Source organism: Colobus angolensis, unplaced genomic scaffold (genome assembly GCF_000951035.1).
Source record: "Colobus angolensis palliatus isolate OR3802 unplaced genomic scaffold, Cang.pa_1.0 Scaffold645, whole genome shotgun sequence".
NCBI lineage: Eukaryota > Metazoa > Chordata > Mammalia > Primates > Cercopithecidae > Colobus > Colobus angolensis.
Window position 1 is genome coordinate 247,377 of NW_012120099.1, and position 22,330 is coordinate 269,706.

General features: G+C 51.4%; 1 protein-coding gene across 1 annotated transcript in view; it reads left to right on the plus strand.

The window, feature by feature from the left end:
- Positions 1–3,590: 3,590 nt before the first annotated feature.
- The window catches only part of CTIF (CBP80/20-dependent translation initiation factor), a 331,498-nt gene continuing 312,758 nt past the window's right edge, over positions 3,591–22,330 (plus strand). The window contains exon 1 of the mRNA XM_011964142.1: positions 3,591–3,693. The gene's annotated coding sequence lies outside the window, so the exon portion shown is untranslated. The remainder of the gene's footprint in view (positions 3,694–22,330) is intronic.

A 22,330-nucleotide genomic window follows, 5' to 3' on the forward strand; every position in this document is an offset into this window, starting at 1 on the left:
CTCTCACCCACCACCTTGGTAGGCTCCCACTAGGCCTTCAGTCAATGTGTGTACTGACTAGTAACTTTTCCCTGGAATGGCTACGGCTATGGGTGTGGGTGGAGAGAAGTCATGGGAAGAAAGGAGAACTAGTACTTTTTGCTGCTATCTTAGGCAAGTGTGAACGAGGAGAAGCAACTCCTTAAAACAAGGCAAAACATTCTGGCTTTTCATTTCGAGGCAGACAGGGGCAACTCCTGGCCCCGCAAAATCGGTCACAATTAAACCAATGCCAGCATCATTTGCTTCAGGAATCTCCAGTTCCTTCACTCTGCACCGAGCAGCTCTTCTGACAGAAGCCTGCAGGTTGGGCATGAAATCAATCCCAGAGCAGAGAAGGAACAACAGACAATGGGCCACATAAGCCCCAGGCCTCCCACCTGGGGGAACTCTGGTCTGAGGCAACTACAAGGCCTTCCTCTCAAACAAAGATCCCCCTTGCAGCCTGAAATGCCCGTCATCAGAGGCCACTGAAGAGAGCTCTCAATAAGAAGACAAAAGTGTCAGAGTTGGAGGAGAGAATCAGAAGAATGTCTTATATGTTAATGACAGTTTATTAGACTGGAGGTAGAGCAGAGAGCCAGGCACCGAGGATGTGAAAAACAGGAGAGAAGTTTGGGTGGGCAGGCAGCAGCAATGCAAAATCCCAGGCACTGCCCAGAGGAGGCAACATTAGGTGGGGCAGCAGGGTAGGGAGGGGAGGAGCATGAAGAACTTCAGCTGATGTGGGTTAAGAGACCTAGGCCAGGAGCAGGTGAAGATTAGAATTGGGTCCAGGTTCCTTGAAGACAAACCTAACTGATTTCACATATTAAGATGCGTCACCCTCAGAAATCCTTCCTGCACTACTAGCTCTGCTGGTGTGAGTCTGCAGAAAGAAAAATTCAGGGATCATTTTCGAGGGCCAGAAAGACTCAGGACAAGAAAGGGCATCAACCATCTTTGAGCACTTTCCATGTGACACAGCCAGTATAAACCCATGATCACCACTGGTTCTCACAAGGCCAAGAAAAGTTGTTGAGTAAGTGGCCCAAGGTCATCCCTTATGAATGTTAAGTAAGCTGCCCAAGGTCACAGAGCCAGGATATATCATGCCTGGGATTCAAACCCAGGGGTCACACTGACGCCAGAGCCTGTGGTTCCCACTGCCCCTCTTACCCTAGGTACATACCCTAAACGGAGGTGTGTACTCTCGGTGGAAGCTTCACATTCCACATATTCCTCGGCCTCTAGCCTCTGCTCACCTCTGAGGGTGTGGTTTAAGCCAAAGCAAAGCCAAGACCCAGACAATTTTATTCTTATTTCCTTTGCAGGTGGCGTGCCTGTCACACAATATGTAAAAACCAACAATGACAACAAGGTAAGTAAATGGGAATTTGCTGAATGTGTAGATTCCAGTACTATTATTTAATATTTTATAAACCCAGGAAATTGTCCAGATGTTAAAGCATACAAATAACTCACTGCTGAGCCAATGAGCATAAACGCTGAGGGACAAACCAATGGGAAGAGTCAGGTGTGCTTAAACCTGTTCCTTTGGAGTGGGCGACAGGGGCCTGCCACCTAGACAACTGGCCTCCAGCACCCACTCTGTACCGAATCATGGCTGGGCATGAGTTGCTTAACTCTCTGGGCCTGTTGCCTCCCTCCAGAAGGGAGGAAACGACAGCCACCGTGGCCTTTGGTACAAGAATCAAATGAGTTGTTCTATAGGATGCGAATGTCTATGCTGTTTTGTGTCTCCAGCCCAGGAGACAAGTTCTCCACACAAAACAAAATCCTGCCCGTTCTTCAAGGCCCATGCCACGCGCCAAGGCTAATTTTTAAAATTTTCTGTAGAGAAGGAGTCGTGCTGTGTTGCCCAGGGTGGTCTGGAGCTCCCCAGGCTCCAAAAGTGCTGGGATTGTAGGCCTGGGACCTTTCAAATTAGGTCTCTTCTCTCATCTGAAGACTTTGTACCCTTTAACCTTAATCAGATGCTTATCCTTTCCTTTCTCTTTGTTAAAAATTCTAGAAATTCTTGCCGGGCACAGTGGCTCAAACTTGTAATCCCAGCACTTTGGGAAGCTGAGGTGGGTGGATCACGAGGTCAGGAGATCGAGACCATCCTGGCTAACACAGTGAAACCCTGTCTCTACTAAAAATACAAAAAAAAAAAATTGGCCAGGCATGGTGGCCAGCGCCTGTAGTCCCAGCTACTGGGGAGGCTGAGGCAGGAGAATGACGTGAACCCAGGAGGCGGAGCTTGCAGTGAGCTGAGATGGCGCCACTGCACTCCAGCCTGAGAGACAGAGAGAGACTCCGTCTCAAAAAAAAAAAAAAAAATCTTAGAAATTCTTTGCTCAAGTATCACTTCCTCCAGGAAGTCTTCCTGATCCTCTACCACGCCCCACACACCCTCCATCCATCCATTTGGCTGCTCCAGGTTGTGTGGTGGGGGGAATTTCACAGTACTTTGTGTTAAGCGCTGATTTATCCCTTGTATAGTACTTTCCTATACTGGACTGAGCTCCTTGAGCGCACAGACTGTGGGTCTTACCTGTCTTGGCATTCCTAGACGTTTCTGGTCTGTGGGAAGTGCTCACTAAATGTGAATATAAACTAATGAATAAATGGGTTTCTACAGCAGTTTATACTGCATTACATGGTTCCTCTAATGAATTTCTAGCCCCCTTCCTTGTTGGGGTATACACTACTTTATTCAGTATTTCTCCTGAAGGCCTCTCTGTACCAAGCTCAGTTTTAACAAAAACATTGGTGATCTGGTTATTACTGAATTATCCACTACGTTGAATTCTCCCAACTACCCCGTCCCAGCCCTTAGTTTGGCCGAAGGAAAATTAATTGGTTGCAAAGTGCATATCTAATTACAACAGCCAGCCCCTGACACAGAGATGCTCAAATGTTAATTATAACATATGCATCTCAATAACTGACGGTGGCATTTAGTGCGGCATTAATCACGCCACATGAGCCCCCCAGTGCATACACAAAGCTCCTTTTTATCTGCCATTAGCACAGACTTTGCACTTTCAGCACGGAAGTTCTCATCCTTAAAGCCTTTCTGACTCTAAAACCAACATTTCCCTGTAAGCCTGGACTTTGCCTAAGGCCCCAGGTCTCCCACCGCAGAAGCCCCCACCCACGGCTGCGCCAGTGCCGTGGGGTCTCTGGGCGGCGGGTTTTGGCGTCGGTAGACTGGGCTGTCTTGGCAGCTAAGCCGACATCCCGAGCGTCCCGGGGCCACCCCGCTCTCTAGGGCCCGCCATCCTGGAAAAGAAAGGCGAACTACATTACCCAGCAGGCCTCCCGCCGCCCTCTTTCCTTTCAAGTCTTTGCACGTGGCCGGAGGGGAGGGCGGGGCCTAGACGTCACTCTCTACATTCTCTTTCCCTGTGTCAGATCAGGGATCATTTTTTTTCCTTCCTCTACTCCCTCCCCCCTACCCGCCCCTCCCTCCCTGTTTCCCTTCCCTCCCTCCCTCCCCTCTCTGCTGGGTCTGTGCGCTGCGGCGCCCGATCCCCTCCGCGGCTGGGACGCTCCGAACTCGAGGCAGGAGTCGGCTCTCCGGAGCCTCGTCCCTCCCTTCCCCTTCCCTGCCCCCTTCCCCCACCCCCGACTCGGGCTTGGCGCGGCGGCCAGAGGAACCCCGAGGTGAGCATCTCCTCTCCCGTCCTCCTCTTATAGTCACCTCAGCTTGCTGATCGATTCGGGTACCCGGGAGGAGGGCTGCGTGACGTGCGCGTGCTTATAGATAAATCCAGGAAAACCGCCCCAAACAATCAGCCCCTTTCCCCCTCCCTGCGCCTGGGCCAGCGGGGTGTCCGCACCCATCTACCATCCCTTCCTCCCCCTCGGTGGGGAACTGCACTCCACAGTGTCGCCCCCTCCCTGGGTTTGTCCCATTCCCTGCCCGGTTCTCCGCCCCGCGGGGTGCCGTGGCCCTGAAGCTCCGGCGCCAAGGAGGGCTCTTGGGGGGCGCACGGCTGGAGCCTGGCTCGCTTTGGAGCTGCGCTGTGTAGCCGCTGTCATGTGCCGGGTTCCGACCCGGGGGGAGGAAGGGAGCGAGCGCGATTCCTCTCCCTTTTGTTTTGAAGCCCGCATTTGCTGCATCGAGCAGTTGCTTTAGTACCAGCCAAACTTGCAGCTGTTCAGACCGCGCTCCGCCGAGGTAGGGAGTGCGTCTCGGGGTGGCGTTTGGAGGCCGGGGGCTGCGGCACTCGGGGCTGCGGGAGGGACCCCGAGAGTGTGTCTCCACGCCGCCCCTCCCTTCCCCGGTGACTGATTGTGTCTGTGGCAGCGGGCGTGTGTGAGTGTGCGCGCCCGTCCCCGCGGGCTCGGGGATGTCTGTGGATGGCTGTCGTCTAGACAGGGCGCAGCCCCCTCCCTGCGTCCCCGGTGAGCCCGTGGGCCGCGGGGGGAGCGGGGGATGGGAGCAGAGGAAGAAACGAAATCGGTGGACCCGTCGCGGTCTCCCCTTTGGTTGTTCCCAACAGTCGTGGTTCTGTTGGCTTTTTTATTATTCCTGTAGCCGCGGTGCAGTGGGGCCTGGGGAATAGATACGCCGGGCGGAGAGGGGTTCACTTGACAGGCTCTGAAAAGCCACCTCTGGGTGGCCAGTGACCCGAGCGGCCGTGGGGTGGGCTCCGGCTCGGGTTCATCAGCACGACTAGCAGGTAACTGTCCCGGGCCCGGGTCATGGGGGAGGGCGGGCGGGGGGTCGGGGGCGATGGCTTGGGCTGAGGCGAAGGTCTGGGGCCTCGGAGGGCCGCGTGCCGGTGCCTGGATATGGCCGGAGGGGGCGTCCAGAACACTGCGCGCCTGAGTCGAGTGTGTTTCTCTATTGATGGTTAAAGACAATCGGGAAGGGGGCGGTCTGAGTCCCTTATCTGGGCGGTGTTGGCTGTTTGGTTCCGCGGAGTTTTCTGGGTTGGGGCTGGGGGGTGTGAGCAGGGCGGGCTGTGCGGCGTGTAGAGGGGAGGGCTGGCTGGCGGCGCCGCGTGCGTCCCCACCCCGAGGAGTGAGGCGTCGCCTCCCCCGCCCGGCTGTTTGTGTGTACACACGGCTCCGGTGTGTGTGGGGGGCGGGGACCGCAGACCGCGGCGTAGTGGGGACACGCGTGGGCCCCGATCCCCCGCGGGACCGGTCCCGCCAGTCCCCTCCTCGTCCGAGTCGAGGTCGTGTGTCCCCGCGCGCGCACGCCCGAGTTACCTGGAGAGGGGACCGTGCGGCTGTGGGCCGGGGAAGACCGTAGGGTCGCGTGTGCTGGTCCTGGGTGCAGGAGTCCCAGGTCCACTGTGCGACTGAGTCACACAGCCCCTCCCTCCGCGCCCGCGACGCCCCCTGACCCGGCAGACTGGGGGTCCACCCGGCGGCGCGGGGGTTAGTTTGGCTGCGCCGCCCCCAGTCCACGCTGGGGTGACCCCGCACTGAGGCGTTCGGTGGGTGTGCGTGCCCGCGCTCACCGCAGCTGCCTTCGCAGACCTGGGAGAGTCAGCGACTGCCTACCGCAGTCCCGGCTCTACAGTGGGAGCCCAAGGCGGCCTGGCAGCCCCAGCGCGCCCCAACCCGGCCCAGCCCGCCGCCCGCCCGGCGCTGTGTCTCTGCGGCCCGGGGATTATCTCCCAGGCCAGGGGCCCGCGCGACCAAGGAGGAAGCCGCTGGAGCCGCCAGCTCGGCCGCGGCTAAAGCCTCGGTAGGGCGAAAGTGACACAGCGCTAGCGAGCGCCGCCGCTGCTGGGGCCGGTGCCGAGAGGAAGGAGCCGCCCAGAGCGCAGGGAGGGGCTGCCGGCTGTCCGTTTCCAGTTCCTCCTGCCCAGGGCCCGGTCTAGGCTGAAAACCTCGGGAATCCAGGCTCCTAGCAGGCTCGAGCTGCGCGAGGAAATGGCCTGGCTTTCAAGAAAACCCAATTATACGTGAACAGAATGCACCGAACAGACGCTAGAAGGTGGCCAGGACACGCTTAGGTTGTCTGGGGAAACTCCCTCTGAGTATTTGACACAGGATTCAATTTACACACAGATCACCTCATCTGTGTCAAGCATCTGTCCTGGATAATGGATGCTCAGAGGCAGTAGTTTTGTAACACATTCTAGGGCACAGTGTCATCAGTGATTAACAGGTTGCTAGAATAATATGTTTGTATGACCTTACAGGGCAGGTTTTCTTACACCCCCTCCCTCCACCCCCGCCCCCGCCCAGATATCATAGCATTTATTAAGAGGGTCCTGTGAGGTAGGAGAGTATTAGCCCCATTTTACAGATGAACACACTGAGGCTCAAAAATGTGGCTTGCATAAGGCCTCTCGGTGGGGGAAGGGCCACATTCCCCCTTTTCTCAGCTTATGGCATTTAATTAATAGTGGCCACTTTTTTTTGAGTGTGGATTCTTGATACCTCAGGAAATACTGAAACTAAGAAATAAAGTATATTATACTGACACATATTCTTTCTCAAAACACTCTTGATTTGCTAACCATTCCTAATGAGAGCAGCCACTAAAGAAGGGAAGTCTGCATTGCTGTTATTACCAAACATTTAATAATTTACTGTTGGTGAATGGATAGCAGCTGTGATACATCTAGTTTCTACCAGAATCATATGTGCATGTAATAAATGCATATGGTATGCCTGTTCATGTAACAGTTATCTATGTTCATATGGCTGTGTTCATTGAGTCTTCATTGAATTCAAGGAGCAAAGAACTTATACTTGCCTGCATGGATTTCTCAGAATTCATGCACGTGAAGGTTGTCAGACAGCCTGGAGGGTTATTAAGTTTAGCCAACTAATCAATTAATTAACCATCCACTCAATATGTACTGGGCACCTACGTGTTTGTGTATCTAGAAGTGGGTACATATAAAATTTAACAAATGTTCATTAAGTTCAGCAAATGTTTATGAAGCACCAGCCTCACTTAGGCCAGATACTCTGCTACTCTACAAAGATAGTAGAGCAGAAATAGTTAAGTTGCAATGCAATAACACAACCTACAGGAGGGAACAAATCATAAATATTTTAGAGCAGTCACCCTGGAACTTAGTCAGTTTCACATATGTTGGTTTCAAGGGGCCCATAATGCCAGTTCTTATTCTAGAGCAAATGCAGAAGGAAGCAATGGGAAAAAACACCTTAATGGCCCTTGTTATCCTGAACTTCGGGCTTTTTGGAACCTCCTGGGAGGGCCCAGAGGTATGCTCTTCTGTGGAAGTTAGGCAGCTGGTGGAAATTACCCTGAAGCCAACCAACAGGCTTCTGGGGACATGGAGCTAAGGAGGTGTTCTCCGTGGTCCTGCCTCAGCTCAGATGTGCTGTGACTCAGGGAGAGGTTGTGGCTTTGGTCAAGGTCTCACTCAGGCCCTGCCTGGGTGTAGGAGTTTCTGCCTCACAGGTCTGTGTAGATGTGTTAATACAAGTCTGCTTTTTATCTAATCCCAAACTCACCGTCTGGTCCCAGATATTGTTGTCTAATTTCATTTCTGTTTTGGGCTCCATTGCCCTTGTTTTAAGGTTATGTTGTTTGCAGCTCAGGTCATGAAGGAGGAGACAGGAGGTGGGTGGTTAGGATGGAGAGAGAATCCTGAGCCCAGATAGAGAACAGGAGGTACAAACATGCAGGCAAATTGCAGTTTCTGAGAATTCTCCACACTTGGTGGCATTTCTGCATAACTTACCTGATAACACAGCCCTATTTGATGTCCTTGGCATGGCAGGGGGAGGGGGCATCTACCTCTGGGCCTCACTGACTCACCAGCACCCTGAGCTCAGCTGCTTCCTTTCAGGTTTGGGTTTTCCTTTGCCCCCTGCCTCCCGCTGCGTGCAGTTTAATTTAGAACCTTGCTGTAATGGTGGCCTTCTCCCTGCGTTGGCACCGTGCTCTCAGCATGCCTCTGACTTCAGAATTAAGGCCAGAGCTGTGGTTCACAACGGGGTGAGAACAGACACATCCTTGGATCTCTGGCACCCAGAGCTGGGGAGGACTTTGAAGATGATCTGATCTTCATGTGAAGACCTGAAGCCTAGGGAAGTGGAATGACTTGCCCAAGGTCATGGTGAGTCCTTAGCAGAGTGGGTAAAAAATCCTGGAATTTGACATTTCATCCAATATTCTTTCTAGGTACCATAATGTTTTCTGGAAAAAAGTTGGGTTCTTACTTCCCAAAGAGTGAGAACTCTTTATCTTCTTCTCTCCTGTCTTCTGGTTCTGGGAAGAGCTCTGAAATTCATTTTTTCATCTTGACTTTTCTTTCCTTCGCAACTGGCCCTTCCTGCCTTATCTTCATCTTTGGCATTCATGAGCACATGAAGGTGTGTATTTGGGAAAGATGGAGGGTCTTGGTGTCCTACAGTGCTCTCAAACTTGGTCTGTGGCTTTCTCGCCCTCAGTCAGGGTCCTCAGGAACCTTTTGGAAGTGTTGGCAAAGCTGGGATGCATGTGTACTTTTCTAGGAAGAGAATCTACAGATTTCATTTGATTCTCAACTGACTCAAGTAAGGACAAAACTACTGGTGGGGAGGAGGACAGAAAGGTTGGATAGTGGTTGGTTGACAGCGGGGCTACTTTAATACCCTGCACTTGATTTGGCTTTACAGTTTGCAAAGTATTTCACACAAATTATCCCATCTGCCTTTTATAATAGGCAGTTATCATTATCAGTCTGTGAGGCAGTTGTTGTTATACCCATTTTGCAGAAGAGGAAACTGAGCCTTTGTGGTTAGTGGCATGCCCAAGTCACAAGTAAGCAGTAGAGCAGGGATATGAACCCTGACTTCAGACTTCAGGTCCAGTGCTCAGGGCTGAGGTGCCTTGCAGTCTGACATCATTATGATGAACAGAAAGCCTTGAACTTCCCAGAGCTTCTTAATGCCTACTGTTCACTCTTATTCAGCCATAGAGCCAGACCCACATGCTCACTTACCCAAGGGGTAGGAGAGATAAAGTATGGGAGGCAGTTACCATAGCAATGATCTGTAGAGTGGAGCCAGTTTGGGATGGTTTCATGGATGAGGTGAATTTGACAGTAGACCTGGCTCATGGTGGAGGAGGTTTTAGGCTGGGACAATGGCCCAAAAATGGTTAGGGGGAAACTAGGTGCTTGGGGTGGGTAGAGCAGACCTAAGAGGTTTACTTGATCATCCTGCAGTTGGTGCGAGCTTCACAGTAGTTATCGGGCTGTGTTTCTATGCCTGTCTCTGTCCTTGGCCCTGGGGCTACAACAGTGAACAGGTATAGCCCCATGCCTTCAAGCAGCCTGCTTTCTAGTGGGAGAGACAGACGCATAAACCGTTCCATTCAATGTGATGTGGGGAGTCTAGGTAGAGAGAAGTCCAAGCCCCTTATAGTGGCACAGACAAGGGGCAGCTACCTGCTCCAGCCTCAGATGTCAGGGAGGGTTTCCTAAAGGAGATGGCTCAGGAGCTGAATCTTAATGGATGAAAAGGGACTGGCCAGGAGAGGAGATGGGAGAAGGGCATTCAAGGAGAAGGCATGGTGTGCGCAGGTTGTGGAGGAACAAGGCTGCCTGGGTGTAGGAAGGAACCGCAAGCAGTGAGGTCAAATGCAAGGGCGGAGAGGCAGACAGTGCTCGGAGTGGAGGAGCTTTGTGAGCTTGGCTTCAGACCTTGGTTTTTAGCCTGCAGGTAAGGCATAGAGGCAGGGCTTTAATCAGAGAAGTGTGCAGCCTTGCTTGGATCGGAAGGGAACAGGACTGGGAACTGGGTGTCCATGGGGCTGGTGAGGCAGTAACAGGTTCCCCATGGCATCCACGTCACAGGGGGTGAGACCTGGAACAAGGGCCATGCATCTAAGGATGGACCAAAGGTCATACATTAAAATTAGTTAGGCAGTAAAGTCTGCAGTGATTCCTTAGACTTGGGGGATAAGGGAGTCTTCTCAGTGGCTCCCTGGTTTGTGGCCTCACTCACCGGGGGGACAACCAGGTGTGAACTTCTGGTTGCTGGAGCAGGGTCTGCTGGGGTTGAGGTAGGAGGGAAGATCATGGTGAGTTCAGTGCTCAGGTATTGCTAGCAGGATAGTGGGGTGGTGCTGCCTTACAGACAGCGCACTGTGCAAGGTAGAGGCTGCAGAAGTGTGGGCCCAAGCTGAGCCCTGCGAGTGGGGAAGCATCGGCCACTGAGCGTGACCACGGTGAGGACTGCCGTAGACAATGAGAGCAGACCTCTTCCTCCCATTGTCAGAGAATCCTTTGTCATGCTGGCCGCTGTCGTCAGGGAAGCCAGGCGGGGATGCTGTGTCATGCTGGAGGCCCAGCTGGCAGAATCCGGCGACAGCCAAGAGCGTGTTTCAGCTGGAAACATTAGAGTGAGTTAGGGGAGAGGCATTTTGCTTTTTAACATCCACAGTGAGCAGAGCCCTGTCCCAGCCCCTTGGAGTGTACAGAGTGGGGAAGCCCTGAAACCTGCTTCTAGGAGCAGGTAGTTTTGTTGGGGAGAGAGGACATGAACATATGAAGCCAATAAAAAGCTGTAACAATCCCGGGGAAGAGTGGAATGCAAATTAAATAGAGTGTTGCAGGTCCCTCTGTTCCTGCCATACTTCATTTTTATAGAGCTGACGTGTTTTAGGCGAAGCTCCAGTCTTTGCATGTTTGAATTCTCAGAACCGACAATAGTGCCTGGCACGTAGTAAGTGTGTGTTCAGTCTGTGTTTGCGGATCTGCAGGGATGTGCCCAGAGTTAGTTGTCTGGGGTGGGAGGTCAGCCAGGGAAGGTTTCCATAAGTAAGTCCAAAGGGAGCGTCCCAAGGCTGATTTAGAATACTTTTAGTACCACAGTGGAGTAAAAATCTTGAAAACCTTCCAGTGACAGAGCACCTAGAAAGGCTGTATAAGCTGTAGCTAGTGTCCTTTCAAAGCAGAGCTAAGCTCATGGAATGTAAGGGAAATCCCCAGGGATCTCAAAGGCAGTGTGGAGGGTGAGCTCCAGCTGGGGCTCATCTAGGCCTGGGGATTGGGAGAGGTGTTGAGGGGTGGCTCCTGGCCTCAAAGCCCAAGGAGTTGAGTCCTGACTACATCTCCTCTGGGACTAGAGACGATACCTGGAATCAAGAGCCCTACCTAAAACAGGACCTGGCAAAAGTTTGCATGCTGGGAGAAAGGGTGGACTAGACACCAGCCCATCCGCATGGGGCATGGAAAGTGGGCATGTTGCCTTTTGTCTTGACCTGGATGTGAGGTGGAGAAAAATCTTCCCTAGAAATGTGAGACCTCAGGCCTGTTAGAGCTTTGAATGTCCACTACACATGTGGTCCAGGAGGCCCTCAAGAGAGAAATTAGCGTGTAAAGCCTGAGGGCCAGTGTCTTCCTGACTGGGAGCTCTAGGGCACCAGGGGCCTGGGGAGAGTCTGGGGCTCTTTGCCCTTCGCTGACTTAAATCTCCACCTTGGGAGATGGTTTGCGATCAGGGCAGGGTAAGTGAGTGAGGAGAGAGAAGAGAAAGGGCAGAGTTGCTCCTTAGTAGGAACCTTTTAAAAGGGCCTTGCAGACAGCTGCACAACTTGGGGAGGCATGTGCAGGATGGCAGAGAAGGACAGTTCCATCCAAGATTTTGTCTCTTAGGAAAAAACTTCAGATGAGCCCGTCTAGGAAGCCCAGAACATTCTCCCTGCGGCATACTCAGGTCAGGTTCTTACAGATGAGGCTTCTTTCCAGGGTCCCCTTAAGGGTGCCCTGTGCAGATTGCAGTTGTACTGGTCCTCCAGACTGGGAACTACATAGTCTTTCCATGCCCCGAGTCTTTAGTTCCCATAGTTTGAAACTCAGGAGACATCTTAGAGGTCATCTGGTCAACCCTCCACCTGGTGTGGGAGTCCTGACTGCAGCAGTGCTTTTTTCCACTGTGCTGCTTGTAGCCAGGAGTTTATTGCCTCCGAGGCAGCGCCTTCCCTTATGTTATAGCTGGAAAGAACTTGTACTGAGCTCTGGCCACCCTCCTGGCTGGCCGTTTTCACCCATGGCCCCTGCAGCTGTTGTGAGAAATGTTTCTAGACCTTTCACCATCCTGCTTGCTTCTGCTGGAAGGGCCTCCATTTGTCACGCTGAGATTCTGTGAGAATCCAGCCAACTTCTGTCCTAACTTACTTCACACAGAGGCAGCTTTTGAAGATAGATGTGAGGGTAGCTGAGCCGGCTGCATAGGCGCAGTCTGTGATGGGGGAGTTCTGAGAAGCTTTGGCTCAGTGCTTTTCGGATGATCATGAGAGAGGCAGCAGCACCTGCTGCAAGTTCCTTCCTCCAACGCCCAGAATACATTTCAGCTTATAAGTAAGTGACTTGGGAATCCCATGCAGGGAGCTGTGTGGAATTTATTGAGTGCAGGGAGTTTACTGAGTGCCTATTATATGCCAGGCACAGTGCTGGGTGCCTCTGTGTGCCTTGCTAAATGAAAGTAACTTCTCTGAGGGAAACAGACAGAGGCAGAGACATGGTAATGCCTAACTGTAGTTGTGACAATTGAGCCCTGAAGGGATTCAGAAAGAATGTGTGTGGTTCCATCCAGAGTGGGTGGAGCTGACACATTCCCCATACTGTTCCCTTATAGGGCCTTTCCCTGGGGTAGGCAGCATCATGATCTCACCAGTAGCTCAGAACCCACAGGCCTGTCCCACACTCTTGGGGCATTTGCTGAGATACTTACATGTTTGAACCATGAGATCAAAAAAGTGACCTGCTAGAGAATTCACATCTTGGCATATCACCAAACAGGCTGGTGTTTATAAGCAAAGTATTTTTTACAGTATGCAGTTTATCTGTCTCCATTATCTACCTACAGTGCCCTGGGCACTCTCAGGAAGCAAAAAGTCTTTCTGTTCCTCCATCTCCTTGATGCTTGGCATTTGTGTGGGTCACATATTCGGTAGATTGGGTAATAAAGAGCATGCGTTGCCTTTGCAGCAAGGTTGCATGAGACGGCTGGACGTGTCTGGACGTGCTCTGCCACTTGCATGAAGGACCCTGTGCAGACCAGGCCAATAGTGAGGGTCAGGGATTCCGAGAAAGCACCCAGTTTCTCCTCTTCTCCCTCTAAAAATGGTTTATTCTGCCCACATTCTACTGATTTGCCTTAATCCTTTTACCTGTTAACCTTTGCCTCAGTTTAGTGGGCATACCCAGGGTATCTGCAGTGGGTCTGGCTCTAGGAGTGAGATGAGATGAATTGGGGTGAGCCTGGCAGGGTCCCTGCTGCCCATCTACCCATCTTGCTGGGAAAGACAGAACAGCCTTGCTTTAGTGTAAGGTGGTAAGTATGGGATCAGGAGAATGAAAAGGTTGACGAGGCAGCCAGAAGGATGACTGTGAAATTTTTTTTTTTTTTTCCAATGGATAATCATGCTGGGACACAGATATAAACTGAGGTTGTCCTGGGTAGACGGGGGCTTATGACACATGGACCAGGGAGGGTGTATGCATGTGGGTCATACCTGACACTTATCAGACACTGTTATCAGTCATTTGTACTGCAGGGTGCACATAGGGGTGACAGGGGAGGTGCTCATGCACAAGAGAAATTGGCAGCTGTTTCCTTCCTTTGCTTAGAGGACATAGGGGAAAGCATTATCTGTGGGGACTGGACTCAGAATTCAGATGGGGCACAGTTTACAGCCACAGGGTTCTATCTTATATCTCACCATGATCTCAGTTTGGGAATTGGGGTGAAAGGATGGAGAGATGAAAACCATCTGGCTTGTGGGATGTTATTGGCTACAGGTAAAAGAACACTGTACTAACGATGGCTTTAAAAACAAGGTGTTTCAACTCAGCCAGAAGTCTAAAAGTAGGAGCTCTAGGATTGGTTCATTCAGGGAGTCAGCGATCATTTCAAGGACTTCGTCTAACGTAGTCTGCCATCTTCAGCACATTGGCCTTTGTTCTCAGGCCAGTCCCCTTATGGTCAAAGCATGGCTGCCACTGCTCCGGCATCACATTCTCACATAACTGTGTCCAAAGGCAGGCAGGAAGGTTAGATTCTCCTTGTCTGTCTTCATTTGTCAGGAAGGGAAGCCTTTCCCAGAATTCCCCTGCTGGAGATTCTATCAAGTCTCCTTGAAGAGAAACGAGTCAGTACCCATGCCTCCGCTCCAGTGGAGGAGGAGAAAGCAAATCCCTGGTGCTTTTGCCTCATCTAGAGCAAGAGGCAAGCTCTGTTTGCAAGGAAGTGGGGAAGGCAGCAATGGTTGGCTGAGCAAAGAGGAACATTTACTTCACCAAGTTTCAAGATGCTTTTATTTATTGGGAGGGAATTAGTGAATTAGCATTATTTAAATACAATTTTTTTAATATCTCAATATTGTTGAGTTTTTTGTTTGTTTGTTTTTTTAAAATATCACCTCCTGGTTCTGGCAACCAACAATCTTCTTTCTATCACTATAGATTTGCCATTTCTGGTAATTATTACTTTTTAAGCTAATAAAAACAAAGTAATGCTGGTGCATAGGACCCCAGGTGTTCCATGGATGCCTTTTGTGTGCCCAGAACATGGGTTCTGTGGTCCGTTCTCCCAGCAGCTCTTCCACTTTCCCGACGCTGGGGCCAGGTGGAAAACCCCAGTAGGCAGAATTGTCCAGAGGGAGGGAGCGTATGTCACTGGTGGCCTAGGCAGCAGGATCGGAAAGGCCTGAAGGCCTGAGGCTCCGGTGGGTTGGTAGAGGACGGCAGTCACCTTTGCAGGCAGCTGTGGGATGGGGAGAGGAATTCGTGCTCAGCAGTGGCCTGCACACTCTGCAGAATGAGTTCTGTTGCCCATGCTGATTGGGAAGCCTGGCCCCAGGGAATGCAGGGCATGGGAAGATAGTGGTGGATGCCACCTTCCCCTCCCCAAACCACTATCGCCTCTATACACACACATGCAAACAGCCCAGGCCGTGGGACTGACCATGCAAGCTGAGAGACAAATCTGTCCCCTCTGGGTTCCTCTCCACTCTGCTCAGGGTGTCATTGTGTCCTCCTCCCCATCTTCCCACAGTATTGGTCTGTGGGTTGCTAGAGCGCGTAGCACTTCCCATCACTCCCTGCCTTCTTATCATTCCTTGGATACTTGCCTATCTGTCCCCTGGGATCATGAGCACCTTGCTGCTGTCCTGGGAGTCATCAGGGCATTTCCTATAAGGCTAGGGTGGTGCTGGCCACAGGGTCCATGCCTCATGGAAAACAATATTTTTTTTTTTTTGAGATGGAGTCTCGCTCTGTCTCCCAGGCCGGAGTGCAGCGGCGCAATCTCGGCTCACTGCAACCTCTGCCTCCCAGGTTCAACAATTCTCCTGCCTCAGCCTCCCATGTAGCTGGGACTACAGGTGCCAGACACCACTCACAGCTAATTTTTTTGTATTTTTAGTAGAGACAGGGTTTCACCATGTTGGTCAGGCTGGTGTCAAACTCCTGACCTCGGGTGATCCGCCCGCCTCAGACTCCCGAAGTGCTGAGATTACAGGCATGAGCCACCACGCCTGGCTGGAAAACAAAGTATTTTTAAGGCAAGACACATATTTCTAGAAAGGGACTTGTTCATTTGGTTATCTGTCCAGATTCCAAACCAGTTCAGTGTGGCACTGCACAGTGCCCTGGACGAGGACTTACAGATCTCTCCACGTTTTCCTCCCTAAGAGGAAGAAAGGTAATCAACACACCTGTTCTGGGCTGAATTGTGTCCTCTCAAAATTCGTATCCTGAAGTCCTAACTCCAGCACCTCAGAATGGGATTGGTGGCCGGGCCTTTAAAGAGGTAATTAAGGTAAAATAAGATCATGAGGGTGGGCCCTAATCTAGTATGACTGGTGTCCTTAAAAGAAGAAGAGGACACGGATAAGACACAGATGGGGTTGTGTCCACAGTGTGAGGACACAATGAGAAGACGGCCATCTGCAAGTCAAGGAGGGAGGCCTTGGAAGAAACCAACCCTGCCAACACCTTGATCTTGGACTTCCAGCCTCCAGAATAAATACATTTCTGCTGATGAAGCCGCCCAGTCTGTGGTGGCCTATTATGGCATCCCTAGCAAATGAATATGGAAGGATTCTCCCCTGCAGCTTGCAGAGGGAATGTGGCCCTGCTCACACCTTGGTTTTGGACTTCTAGCCTCCAGAAGTATGAGATCATACATTTCTGTTGCTTTCAGCCACCTGATTTGTGGTCCTCTGTTACGGTAGCCATGGATACTAATACACATGCATTGTGTGTTACGCCTGTGTTTAGGACTTCACCCACTAAGTGTATTTCATCTTTCAGCTCTGAGTGTAGTCATTATTATTTTCTTTTGCAGATACACCTGAAAAGTTAGCATTCCCCCTGAGGTCACACAGGGAAGCCAGGCTACAAACCCAGTCCTGTGTGGACTCTGGCCTGTGAGCTGCTGCATTTGGGCAGTGGGGAGATGTCTGTAAACGCAGGGATTGAACAGGGTTTCTCCTGAAACCCTGGGTGATCCTGTAATAACTTTCAAAGCCTAAGAGTTGCTAAGTGTTGTGGTGTCGTAGTGAGCACTTTGCTTGTGCTGTCTTCATTAGCCATTACAGCTTCTGTTTCATAGATGAGAAAATGAGGGCACTTCCTCCAACAGGGACACTTAAGCAAGAAAAGCCAGTGACTTCTTGTCAGTGAGAAGACAAACTGAGGACTGGTTCTCTGAGCGGTGCCCTCTTGGCTCTCTAGAATGAACTGTGTGGAAATTTCTGGATTCCTGTGCCTTAGTCCATTTGGGCTGCTATAACAAAATACCATAGACTGGGTAGCTTATGAACAGCAGAAACTTATTTCTTGGGCTAGGAAGTTCAAGATCAAGGTGCCAGCAGATTCAGTGTCTGGTGAAGGCTCACTTTTTCATAGATGGCACCTTCTCACCACTTCTTTTCGTGATGGAAGGGGTGAGGATGTTCTCTGGGGTGTCCTTTATGAGGGCACTAATCTCATTCATGAGGCTCCGCCCTCATGACCTAATTGCCTCCTGAAGCCTCCACCTCCTAATACCATCGAGTCAGTGGTTGGGTTTCTAACTTATGAATTTTGGGGGGATACACATATTCAGACAGTAGTGGAGGTTGAGTGTTTTACCCCAGGCCACACAGCTAAGAAGTGGCATAACCAGTTTTGCTCAAGCTTTGCCTGTCATACACAGGGATTGGCAGGTTGCCCTATAGTCCCCTGATGTTCTGAAAAGGTCACTGGTCTTAGATTGGCCACTTGTGATCTGGCTGCTCTCGGGGAAGTCACTTCACATCTGGGTGCTTTGTCCTCGGTGACCTCAGGGCTTGAATGAGATAATACGAAAGTCTCTGATCCTCTCATTCTGAGGTTCCCTGTGCCCATCCTTCTATAATTCAGGGATTACATCCTTAGAAGGGAGAATCCCTGAGATGCTTTTGGCGTTTGCCTACGCCTGAGGGAACAGTCGCACATCTGCCTGATACGGCTGGTTGGAAGTGTGGTTTGGCCATTCGTTCCTTCCCTATAAGATTAATTCTTTGCACAAGGTAGAAATGATCCCCACCTTGTGCCAGGTTTGTTCTAGGCTTTTGAGGGTGTGGGCTTTGAGTGACGTCCACAAAAGCGTGTGGGGAAAGGGTTGCTGGTGAAGTGATGTCACTGTGATTTCCTCCTCTAGGTGAAACAAAAACGTCGTTGCCTGCAGCCTCATTCGCACCAGAGAGAAGCCAGCCACGGGTGTGGCAAGCCTTGGAGACCCAAGTTGAGCCAAAGACCTCTGTGTCTTTCCCTCCATCCTGTTTCTCTTTGCCTTTAGGCCCAGGGGGCTGGCAGATGAGGGTGAGGAGCAGGCGATGGGGTAGTTCCTGGAATGCAAACGGTAACCAGGGCAGTCAGAACAAGGATTGTAAACCTGCAGCCGCCCAGCTCCTGGCTCATCCCACGAGGCATTCATGATTTTACTCACCTCATTAGAAAAGTTTACTTAATGTATCTGTCATAGATTTTAGAACTAGAAAAGAGGTTAAGTGACTTTCAGAGTTCCTGGATCTCCATGGCCCGCTCATGACCTCAGAGCTCCAGCCTCCCAAGCTCCCTGACATCAGTATTTGGGTGGAATGGGAAGAGGCCTGCAGATTGCAGTGGGTGAAGAGGCTGTGCACGGCCAGCTGCTGTGGCGGGGTGGCTGTCCGCCAGTGTGACCAGCTAAGTTGTCTTCTCATTTCTTGCTATTGTCGGTGCCACCAGGGGTCCTTACTCCTGGCATCGTTGTGAGGTGCCTAGGGAGCTGGCAGTGCTAATGCACTTCTTCCAACGGGGACATTTAAGCAAGAGAAACCAGTGACTTGGCCAAGGTTGCATACCAGGCTTGCCAGTGAAAAGACAAACTGAGGACTGGTTCTCTGAACTATGCCCTCTTGCCTCTCTAGAATGAACTGTGTGGAAATTTCTGGATTCCTGTATCTCCCTCAGGAACTGGCTCCAGGCTGCCACTGTACCCAGCGGCCCTTGTCTGTCTCCTCCCAGGCTGAGGCAGGCACTGAGGTGGTGGCACCCTCTTCACTTCTTCACCCTCCAGGCTTCCAGGCCTGGAGAAGGTGGGGATGGTTCATGCAGGCTCCTACCCCTGAAAATCTGGCCACCCACTCACCCCTGGGAGCTAGCTCCTGTGTCTTAGCACTACCACCTCCCCCTGGGCTTGCCAGCCTCTGAGCCTCTGGCTTCATTTCTTTTTTTTCACTTCTTTTTTGTGTTAGTCAGTGGAGAGGTTATGCCTTTGCAGGGTGGTGGGGATAGGGTTGAAAGCCCCTGAAGGCAGGATCCAGGACGGAGGAGCATTATGCTCCGGTGGGTTGGGAGCGTGGCCCCTTTCCCAGGTTCTCCTCTCTGTCAGTCTAACACCAGCTTTTTGGAGAGAAAGAATTTTCCAGGTTTCCTGAGATTTCCCTGAGGGCCCTGGGGCTCTCCTTCCCACTTCAATCTGGGAGATGGGAGAGACTCTAAATGGCTTAATCACAGATCTGAAAGCCCAGAAGGACCTGAGAGAGGCTTGGCCTCCTGCAGGCATCTGCCTTGTAGCCTCCCGGGAACTGGAAGCTTACAGCTTTGCAGCCCAGGCCATTACTTGGCAGCCCGGGCCTAAAGACATTATCTTAGACCAAGGTGTGCCTCCTGGTAGCCCTGGCTGTGATCTGAGAGCCACATAGAATATATACCCCGTTCTCCTTCCAGGGTGACCAAATAGTCAGCGTGTGAAATCTTCTTTTGGAGATAAGCTTTCTTCCCTTAAGAATTCTCTGGACAAGGTGTCCAAACCTCTCCTGGCTTCCCTTCTCTGTACATCTCTTTTATCAATGCTCCTCCTAAAATGGGGACACGGAATGGAATACAGTGTTCAAGGTGTGACCTGAATGGCGCAGGAATCATGCTACTGTCACCTCCCTCCATCTGGACACTATACTTCTATTAATGTAGCCCATGACTGTGTAATCTTCAGGGGCAGCTTCTAGATATGGGGGATTCCCATTCCTTCACAGCTCCTGCCAAAATAATCTGTGGCAAAGATCTGTTTCCCCTGCCTGGACTCTTTGCAGCCCTGATAAGTAGCCCAAGGCCACCTCATCTGAGTCCCCTTTGAGTGGCCCAGGGAGCTAAGGTCAGGGGTGTTCGGAAGCTGGTGAGATTACTGAGGCTTGACCCACTTTGCAGAGGAAGGCTGGAGCTTTCTGCCCAAAGTGACTGTGATGGGGATTGCGGTGGTTGGGCTTCCAGGCCTGGAGAAGGTGGGGATGGTTCATGCAGGCTCCTACCCCTGAAAATCTGGCCACCCACTCACCCCTAGGAGCCAGCTCCTGTGTCTTAGCACTACCACCTCCCCCTGGGCTTGCCAGCCTCTGAGCCTCTGGCTTCATTTCTTTTTTGCTCAGGAAGCAGAGATAAGGTTTGGCACTCACCTTTGCCCAGTTGCGTAGAGACCCTGTGACATGGATGTATTGGATAACTTCCCTGGCTGAGCAATGGAGGAAACTGTGTTTCAACTGAAGACATTCTTGTGGTGTTTGCCCCCAGGGAAGTCTCTTGGTATGTGTGTATGAGACACAGGGCTCAGTTTGGGGCACTGGGGATGGGGAATAGGGGGCAAAGGAAAGGAAGACTCAATTGTCCTCTGAGGGAGCCTTCAGCCAGCAGGAGAGAGAAACCCTGAGCACGCTGGCTCATGAGAAACATGTATCAAAAATTTCCTTTTGCCAGGAGGAGGCAGGCAGGACTTTCAGCTCCCCAACTCTGGGCCATTTCTGGAAGCGTGAGGGTTTGGAGCTTGTCTTTTTATTTTAAACATCAAGCCTGCAGTTTTAACTACTGGGCTGCCTGTTGGTCTTGTCTGTCCTGAGCTGCCTGCACATCCATCTGATTGTGGAGGGTGCATGGTGAGCGCTCTGCATCGTCTCAGCAGCATCTCTGCCTTAGATGGATTTTCAGCTGCCCATCTGGAAGGTCAGGAAGCCAAGAGGCGGGGGCATCACCGTGGAGTGATAGTGAAGAATTCCGGTTTTGAGGCTTACGAGCCCTGGCTTCCAGGCCTGGCTCTGCATAAAGCTCACTACAGAATCTTAAACTCTTTGTACCTTGGTTTCCTCACCTTGCCTCGCCTTTTGATAGTGGAGTTGGAAAGGCCCGATGCAAGGGGAGGTGATGGTCTGCTCAAGCACCCGACACCAAGAACAGAGATGTCAGTGATTCACAGGTACACAGAGAGCAAGCTGGGGACCCCACTGGTACAGCCTCAAGTACACACTCTGGAGTGCTCAGACCTGGCTTGCTACCAACTCAGCTGCTCACTGGCATTGTGTTTGTTTGCTTGCTTTTTGAGACGGAGTCTTGCCCTGTTGCCCAGGCTGGAGTGCAGTGGTGCAATCTAGCTCACTGCAACCTCTTCGTCCCAGGTTCAAGTAATTCTTGTGCTTCAGCCTCCTGAGTAGCTGAGATTACAGGCACGCACCACCACACCTGGCTAATTTTTGTATTTTTAGTAGAGATGGGGTTTCACCATGTTGGCCAGGCTGGTCTCAAACTCTTGACCTCAGGTGATCCACCCGCCTTGGCCTCCCAAAGTGCTGAGATTACAGGCGTGAACCACCACACCCAGCCTGCTCATTGGCATTGTGACCTTAGGAGAGTTAATTTTCTAGAGCTCTACTTCTCCAGCTATGAGATTGGCATAATAGTGTCTACTTCATAAGGCTGCTGTGAGAATGAGAACTAATACATGTTTTACGCTTAGCCCAGTGCCTGGCATGGAGCTGAGTCTCTGGAAAGGACAGTCGTTCTTATGATCATAGGCAAATACAGTGTGGTCAGAAGAGTCCAGCAGGGACTGAAGGAGAGGTGGGACTGTGAAACCAGATGGAATTGCAGATGGGGGAGAGTGTAGCCTGGGGGTAGGGACAGGATGATGGTGGGGAGGAGATAGAGAACTGGAGAAACAGTATCTTGAAGGCTCCCTGCAAAACTTGTTTGGAGACCTGAAAATTCACAGGTGTCAGTCACCCTTGGGCTACAGAGCGGGCTGGGACTCAGGCTGGTCATGAACCATTTTGTGCCCCCATTGTCCCAGCCAGAGCTTTTGGACGAGGGATAGGCACATGACCAGAGCCAGGCCAACCAGGGACCTTCCCTGGAGTTTTCTGAATGGAAGCTAGGAGAGAAAGGTCCTTTGGGGCATGGCGTGAAAGAAGCCTAGAAGCTTTGGCCACGTCCACGGCGGGTGGAGAGACCTGTCCTGGGGAGAGAGCACAGCACTAGCAGCTGGAGAGAAGCAGAGCTGGAAACTTAAGAGAACCGCGACCTCTGCCCGATTTGTCTTCCTCTGGCTTGGCGCTGAATTTGTTAGTTTCTATAGTCTCTGTATTGGTCCGTACAGGCTGCCATAATGAAACTCCACAGACTGGGTGGCTTAGACAACAGACATTTATTTCTTCACAGTTCTGGAGGCTGGAAGTCCAAGATCATGGTGCTGGTAAATTCAGTTTCTGGTGAGGGCTCTCTTCCTGCCTTGCAGACAGCTGCCCTCTTGCTGGGTCCCACACGGTCTCTCCTCTGTGTTTGTGCACATGGGAAGAGAGAGCTCTCTGATGTCTGTTCTTATAAGGAAACCATTTCTATCCTAATCAGACTCCACCCTTAGGACCTCACTTACCCTTTATGACCTCCTTAGAGGCCCTGTCTCCAAACACATTTACGCTGGGGATTAGGGATTCAACATATAAATTTTGGGAGGACATAATTCAGTCTGTAACACTTCTCTATTCAGTAGATTTCCTTCCTTCCTTCCTTCCTTCCTTCCTTCCTTCCTTCCT